Source organism: Corvus brachyrhynchos, unplaced genomic scaffold (assembly GCF_000691975.1).
Source record: "Corvus brachyrhynchos isolate BGI_N302 unplaced genomic scaffold, ASM69197v1 scaffold307, whole genome shotgun sequence".
Lineage (NCBI taxonomy): Eukaryota > Metazoa > Chordata > Aves > Passeriformes > Corvidae > Corvus > Corvus brachyrhynchos.
Genome location: NW_008239288.1, coordinates 2,237,738 through 2,243,700, shown reverse-complemented (window position 1 = coordinate 2,243,700; position 5,963 = coordinate 2,237,738). Strand labels below are relative to the sequence as shown.

Genomic DNA, 5,963 nt, shown 5'->3' with positions numbered 1-5,963 from the left:
TAATGAAAACAGAATCATTTTCAGTGTGATTCACAACCAGCTTGTAAGTTTCTTGGAAAACAAGAAGGAAAAGATATGCAAAACTTTTCCTTCTGCCACAGCTGGCTCTTCAGGAGAGTAACCAAGACAAAGGCAGGAGAGAGAAAGAAAACTTTAAACAAACTGAATTTTAAAAAAGTTTTCAAAATCCCTGTTGGAGTTGTTCTTAATGGAAGATGTCATGGCTCCTTTTCCAAAGCGTGTTCTTGAAAATGCTCTAAAGCCACGTATTCAAACACTGGAAATTACTTTCCATGTACTATTTTCAAAATTCAAAAAGATGGAGGCAAAAACCACCCAGTTCAGCCATTTCAAAAGGAATTTTTTTTTATTTTTTGGCACAGAACTTCATGTTTGGGATATTTGCCACAAGACTCTGTGTTTGGAACATTTCACTTGTAGCTCCTGGCAGCTCTGGGAGCCACAAGGTGCTGCTCAGAACAAGATATTCCCATTTCTCAGCTGTGTGAAGATGCAACACCATGAGCCCCTTCTGTTACTGTGCTCCAGCATCTGGAGAAGGAGAGAGGAAAAAAAACTGATTTTGTATAATGATGCACAGGCTCAGCAAAAAGGAGAAGCCAGGACATACATCAGGACCAGGGAAGAAATAATCTTTCAGCTGATGGTTTTCATTGGATAAGGAATATTTTTAATTCTCAGCAACTGAAAAGTACAATTTTTTAATCCAAAGGGGTAAAAAACTCAGCCTTTCTCCTTTTTCTCAGTGAAATTTTTCTGAGAAGGAATATAGAAATTCCAGTGAATGTGTTGGAAATGTTCCATGTGACTTTTTGTTTTTTTAATTGTGGGGGGAGGTGTTGAAATGGAAGTTTAAAAAAATAAACTTACCACCTGTCTTTTCAGCTTGTGGGTGTCAAGCTTACAAAAAAATATTAACAGCAATGTCAAAATCATAGCCAAATTTAGAGCAAACATCACTTTTCATATGAACCAACCACATTATTATGCAACTTTTAAAAATGACAGATGATAGTTATTGAAAGTAAATGATAATGAGTGTTCAGATGGAAGTGCTAGGAAATGCATAGGCAAGCATACAACTTAAGCTTGCAGTCTGTATGTGTTGAATGGAGGCTGTAAACTATATATTTTAAGTGAAATGAGAGTGAAATGTTCCCTAGAAGAGCTGAGCCCTACAAGTTAAATTAGCCTTTCACATGCTGAGTTCTTAAATAGATGTCAAATTTCATGTGTATGCACATATTATAGATAATTATAAAAAATTCATATTTAATTTCATTAAACATTTTATTTCACTAAATAATATGAAATATAAATAGATCAGTGTGTGTACATAAATATCTGCATACACACATATCTGTGGATTTATTTTTTTAACATATTTTGTGGGTGAACATGCACACAAACATCTCTATATGTGTTGGTGGAGGCCTGCATCTTGTGCACATATGACTGATCCTATTTTGACATAATGGATTTGCAAAATAGAGTGGCAAAGACCTATAAAAATGAACTCTGCTGCAAGGACAAATTAGCATGTTGTGAGAGCCCTGCAGAGGATATCAAGCGTCCAGACATTTCAGCCTATAGTGTCCTGCAACAAAGAGATTGCTCCAATTGCCTGCAGTCATATTTTTTAAAGATGAGAAACTAATTAGCAGTATTATCAGCATAACTTTATCAAAAAATTCTGTATTTTTTCCAAGTTGGAGAATGAAGCGCAGAGGGGAAACGTTGACTTTAACAACATAATAAGACGGCCTCAGTGGGTTCTCAGTATAATAATAATAACAAAAGCAACAATAACAGATAAGGTAGGTTTTATCTTTTTCCAAAGTGGTTGGTGGCACATCTCAGGTACCTGTATCAGTCATTCTTCCTCTGGCCAGAAATAGGAAGAACTTAATTTAATCCCACCCCAATTTACTGAAAATATTCAAAATTACCTCAGGGTGCGTTATAGAGGGATGCAAGGGCAGAGAGGACCAATCTCGGTGGAGTCAAGAGAAGAAGTGAGAAGCAGTTCCTGGAGCAAACTACCCTCAGAGCTGTATGTAGGGGGAAACAAGCTGGGGAATGAACCTACACAAATGCAGCTGCACCCATGGGCACAGCACAGATGGCCCAGGGCAACTTGAAAATCAAACCATTGGTGTAGATGCACTTTCAGGCTGAAAAAAAAACCAAAAACAAACCAACAAAAAAAAAGGTGGCTTCTCCTGGTTTCATCTGGGATAGAGTTAATTTTCTTCCTAGTATCTGGTACAGTGCTGTGTTTGGGATTTAGGATGAGAATAATGTTGGTAAGACACTGATGCTCCAGTTGTTGCTAAGTAGAATTTACTCTAAGTCAAGGACTTTTCAGTTTCCCAGGCTCTGCCAGTGAGGAGGTGCACGGCCAGGACAGCTGGCCCAGGCTGGTCAAAGGGATATTCCATACCACAGGACACCATGCTCATTATATAAACTGGGGGAGAGTTGGCCAGGGGTGTCCAACAGCTGTTTGGGGACAGGCTGGACATCAGCCAGTGAGTGGTGAGCAATTGTGTTTTGCATCACTTTTTTATATTTTATTCCTCTCTCTCTCTCCATTACTGTTATTATCACTGTCATTATAAATGTTGTTATTATTATGTTTTACTTTGTTTCAATTATTAAACTCTTCTTATTGCAATCCATGAGTTTTACTTTTTTTCCGATTTTTCTCCCCATTGGGGCAGGGGGTGGGAGTGGATGAGCAACTGTGAGGTACTTAGCTGGGGCTAAACCCCAAGAAGCTGGGGATAAACCATGACATCCCCTCTTTTCACCGTGATAAAGATGGAACAACTCCGTGAACTATCCATCGACAACCCTTCACTATAAACCAGGGTCATCAGAGACATCTAAAGTCCAGGGACAAGTAAACTTTCACAGCCAACCAGATATTTCTAAAACATGTCAATATTCAGTCCAGAGAAGTGCAAGCAGTGATAACTTACTCAGAAGAGCAGTTTGTTTTATCTAGCTTTTGTTTGCTGCTTGGTGTTGTCAACTGTCATGATTTTACCAAGAAACTCACAGTAAGTGGTGCTTTTCCCACTGGCCAGCATTCCTGGAATTGTTTTTGTACTTTGTGTATCACTGAAAGCTTGAAAATTTCAGTCCTGTATGTACCTCTACCCAAAATGAAGGCAAAAGCAGTTTTCATTTTCTTTTTAATCTTCATTTTCAAGCCATTGTTGGGATTCACAGGAATGAAAAGTTGTGCCAGACCTGGTGTCACTGAGCACCCAGTAGCACAGGTTTCCACTGTGGGTTTTAAGGTTTTACATGAGAAACCCACTCCCAAACTGTGCATACCATGAGCTGCAGAAGTCAACATAATTGCTGCTGAAGGACCAAATTATCCCTGCTGGCACCTTGTGCAGATTATCAAACCTGAGGCTCCAACAACTGGACTTGGGAAATGTCACAGAAGCCTGAAGAATAATAAAAACATGGAAATATCTCCTGAGGGAATACATGTCACTCAACACTCCTGTCAAGAAAATTGCAGAAAAATTTCAACTGACAAACACACACACCCCAGGAGCAGCACTACCCTGCGTGACAAACCCATCACACTGGGGAGCAGTGATTGCTGCACCCCTTCAAACTGCGGCCTCACTGCTCCGGGCCAGAGCATTCATAGGAGACAAACAACCCCCAGGCTGTGCAAACTGCCACACTTCCTCCAAAAACACCCTTCCTCAAATCCCCAAATCAGAAATAGCCCTCACAGGAAAGGAACACCCCACTCTTGCCCTTCACCTCCCACCCAGTTGCCACCAGGAGAGAAGAATTGGAGAGAGGAACCAAAGCTTCACAAGGAATTTTCCCATTCAGAGAGCAGAAGGCAGCAACATTTATTGGACAGTGCTCTGGACTTCTGGGTGTTGTGTCACCTCTGAATGGAGTCACACCGTGACTGTGCTGCTCTCTAGATCAGCTTCATCTCCACTGAAAATAATGAGAATTAAAGACTTCAGCATATACAGAGAGACCTAATGTAGGTGTCACTCCAAGCTGAAACCCACCCTAAGTTCCTGAACTAAAAGGACAACCCATCCTTTGTTACCCATCTGATTTGTATGAAGGATTTTCATTTGGTCCATCTACCAAGATGGGAGAGCAGCCACAGGATGAAGATGGACATCAGCTGGGATGGCCCCTGGCCAACAAACTGACAGGCATCACAGACAGATGGAAGTAGTTCATGGTGATTACCAAACCAGCTCAGTGACTCCTGGGCCTGCCCAGACACTGTGGCCAAAGCTGGGACAAACCTGCAGACTTGCTGATCTAGAATATGACTTTTGGTAAGAGCAAAGGATGTCTGTGTTGTGAAGAACGGGCTCTATCAACCATGCAAGTGTTGTTCACATGGCCAGCAGGCTTTTTGCTAGAGCAGTGTAGAGTGCAAGGGATTTAAACTTCACTCTTATCCCTCTACTCACCACAGAGCTCTGGTCTCATGAGCAACAAAGGACCTACCAGGCACCAGCTCGAGGGTTCAAATGCAGCCAGCTGCAGACCCTTCCCACTGGGTCTTTGTGTGAAGCACTTGAACAAAAGCAGAGATAGTGCCATTCCTCCTGGAAAGTCCAATAGCATACTCCATGTGTCGTGGTCATCTGTGGATGATGCTTGAGAAAACATCTGTGAAAGAGCAGAAGGACAGACAGGCGTAGTGTTGCTGAGCTTGAAGGGACAGCAGCAAGGGCTCTGCTGAAACTTCACACAAAATCTTCATCACTCCCAGGAAGGCTGGACCAGGTATAAAGAAGTGAGACACAGTTTTTTTAAAAGATAGACAGATTTTCAGAGGCTGTGTTGGGAAAGCTGGAAAGCCCCAAGAAGCAAGGACGAGCAAGAGGCGATGGCCTTCTGGCACATGAAAAGCATGCTGCAAAAAGGCAAGGGACAGACTGTTTTCCAGGTCCAGGGGATATAGGACAATTAATAGGATTAAGGTAAGAGGGAGATTCAGTTTAAATATGAGGAAAAAAATTTCCAGTGGCTGGGATAATAGAGAACTGGAATAAATTTTTCTAATGTTGAGAGGTTTATGGCCCTATAACTTTTTGGATTTAGAATAACATCATCTATTTACATTACTTACAGTATCATTGTATTTACATGGCTTTATGTATTCTAGTAGTGACTTACCAGCAAGCTGCCTGGTTCTTTTTGAAGCTGTGCAATACTGATACTTATTTATCAAAGTATAGTGAATAAAAATGATGCCCAAGTTTGGAAAAAAGTTTTTGCATGTCCCAAGTGGACAACATTCTGCAAAATTCAGCAAAAAAATTTGCAACTGCTTCTGCATTCCCTGTTCCAGCCCATCACTGCTATGAGTTATGGTAGCTTTGGGAATGTGGGATCTTTCAGCAACCTGCTCACCCTCTCTGATGTGGTTCTTCACCTTGATAAATCTCTTTTCTCTTATGCATACATATAGGCACACACATATGCACAGAGATCTTTAAAGGTCTTTAAAGTCAATCCCAGCAAGTGGAAACAAAGAATATTATTTGAGATGGGCCTAACAGATTGGATTAGAAAAAAATAAATTAAACCAGCAACAAACAGTGCTTGAGTGCCCGTGTGCCAACTTTAATCCCCTCGTTAATTAAAAACGGCCGAATTATAACCCCTAAAAAATTAGGTTTATAGTAGAAATGCCAACTGAACAGACCCTTCAGTGTAGCAGCCCTGCTGCCGCCTCCAGAACACAATCGCGGAACGGCAAAACATATTGGCACCTCCTGGATCGGCAATTGGAATATTTGCTCGGTGCGGTCTCTTCCTGTTAATTGCTGTGTGGAAAGCGGTCCCGGCACAACCTCTTTATCTCCGAGCCTCAGAAGCGCTGCCGGCGGCCGCGCGCTCCGGGGGGCCAGCCTGGCGCAGGA

The 5,963-nt window shown here is 41.7% G+C and overlaps 1 long non-coding RNA gene across 1 annotated transcript; it reads right to left on the bottom strand.

The window, feature by feature from the left end:
• Positions 1-354: 354 nt before the first annotated feature.
• On the bottom strand, positions 355-5,937 carry LOC108448187. Its single transcript, XR_001863982.1, has 3 exons — positions 5,747-5,937; positions 4,540-4,704; positions 355-552 (listed from the first exon to the last, which is right to left on the bottom strand). It is a non-coding gene; the product is annotated as an uncharacterized LOC108448187 (long non-coding RNA).
• Positions 5,938-5,963: the final 26 nt, after the last annotated feature.